This window comes from Convolutriloba macropyga, unplaced genomic scaffold (assembly GCF_964194025.1).
Source record: "Convolutriloba macropyga unplaced genomic scaffold, txConMacr16.3 SCAFFOLD_6340, whole genome shotgun sequence".
Lineage (NCBI taxonomy): Eukaryota > Metazoa > Xenacoelomorpha > Acoela > Convolutidae > Convolutriloba > Convolutriloba macropyga.
Genome location: NW_027453020.1, coordinates 3,011 through 5,000, shown reverse-complemented (window position 1 = coordinate 5,000; position 1,990 = coordinate 3,011). Strand labels below are relative to the sequence as shown.

Below are 1,990 nucleotides of genomic sequence, written 5' to 3'. Positions count from 1 at the left end.
TATCAAACACAGGTCGAAGTTTCCATTCAGTCATTAATTCCAACTTTCAAATGTTGTTGTTTCAGCTTTCGCTTACTAGAAGCAACATAATACTCGCTGCAATACAGACCTCGGGAAACCCTCACCGTGAATAAGGTTCACTCACATATTTCACTACATTTTGCGTGGGATTGGAGATGAGGCTACTCGTTCTTGCTCAGTACTAGGCTGAAAATTAACGAAACTTCGTTACAAACGTTCACATGTTGATGTTTCCGCTTTCGCGTACTCGAAACAACATAATACTAGTCTTTGTAATTTAGTTTCATAATTTCAACTGTTCTCATGCAGAATTTTTGCTCATTCTTATCCCAAATTTTGACCTGGCTACTAGTTACACTCCTTGTACTTATTGCAAAATGACCACAAATTTCAACAGCTTTCACATGTTGCTGTTTCGGCTTTCGCTTACTACAGTCAACATAATACTCGTTGCAAAATAAGTGCTCGGCATCTGCAATTTTCCAAAGACGAAGTTTCGCCAGTTCAATTTTCGCTCGCCAATTATGGCTACTAATTCACACGGTACTGAGCTCAACAACATTAAATTTGTTCAGCAAGACTTTCACATGTTGATGTTTTGGCTTTCGCCTACTAGAAGCAACATAATACTCGTCTTGTTAGCTCATTCAATGAGAATAGCTTTTCCCGTTGAGAATTTTTGCCTTCAATTGGCGTTGTAGTGAGTTTGGCTACTCAGATCACCAAATACTTGTGACAATTCGAACCAGAAATGTTTTCAATTTTCACATGCTGATGTTTCGGATTCAACCTACTAGAAGCAGCATAATACTTGTATTCAACAATTTCTGTATCAAATCCCAGTTTTCTCTGGTGCATCTTTGCCAAACTATTCCAAACTGCCTGAGTCTGAATACCAATTACAGGTACTAGTAAATGCACGTTACTAAGGACTATATAGTTCTAGGTTACTGTACACAACGACGTTCACATGTTGATGTTTCAGCTGCCGCTTACTAGAAACAACATAATACTTATCGTGCATACCTTTCCATAACTTGTCCTTTTCAGATGCATTAGTTTCCCTTTGTCTTGGCTTCTACAGTCAGACTGGCTACTAGTAACAGCACAGTACTAATCACATATCGTTCTACAGTTTGCAGACAACTTTCACATGTTGATGTTTCAGCTTTCGCCTACTAGAAACAACATAATACTCGCTGTATACATTTGTAGTTCTCTATGTAACTTTCATGTGAAGAAGTTTCGCCAGTCTTTTTGACTGTCTCAAATCTGAGTCATGCTTAGGCTACTAGTTGCTTCATAGTACTTATCGCCTCGAGATCATTGAACAAAACTTGATTTTCACATGTTGCTGTTTCAGCTTCCGCTTACTAGAAACAACATAATACTAGTCTCATTAAGTTCCGTCTCTTTGCAATTTTCTTATGAAGAAAATTCGCCATCACAATGACTCCAGCAGTTCTTGATCAAGGAATGCAATCATTGATCAGAATGCTATTATTTGAATCGGTTCTGCTTTAAGTGTTCCAATTTTATTGGAAGCACCAACAATAGAACATCAATGTGTTCAATCGAGAGTTATATAACCCTGAATCGGACGCAGTCAACAGCCGAAGCCGAGACCGCCTTTTGCGTTAGAGAGGTCGGTAAACAAATCTTGCGATTCATACCGAATTAACACATATAGCTGTGCTCCTCTTCGTAAAGCGAGCCAAGTGATCCCCTGTTGAAGGATGTATTTGGACCAATCTAGTAGCATTTGGTTTCCAACAAGCTCTCCCAAGTTAGCTTACTTATTGGGCTTTTCAACCAATTCGGTTGGCTACAAGCATCATCAAAGTACTAGCCACAGTTTGATCGCAAAATTCTACGACTTTCACATGTTGATGTTTCGGCTTGCGCTTAGCCTACTATAAGCAACATAATACTAGTCATATCATAGAGCGTGATCAGCTTGTGACGTTCT

General features: G+C 39.0%; 1 pseudogene; it reads right to left on the bottom strand.

Annotated features, from left to right (window-relative positions):
• Positions 1 to 1,607: 1,607 nt before the first annotated feature.
• On the bottom strand, positions 1,608 to 1,759 carry LOC142357986 (5.8S ribosomal RNA; annotated as a pseudogene).
• Between the last annotated feature and the right edge of the window lie 231 nt (positions 1,760 to 1,990).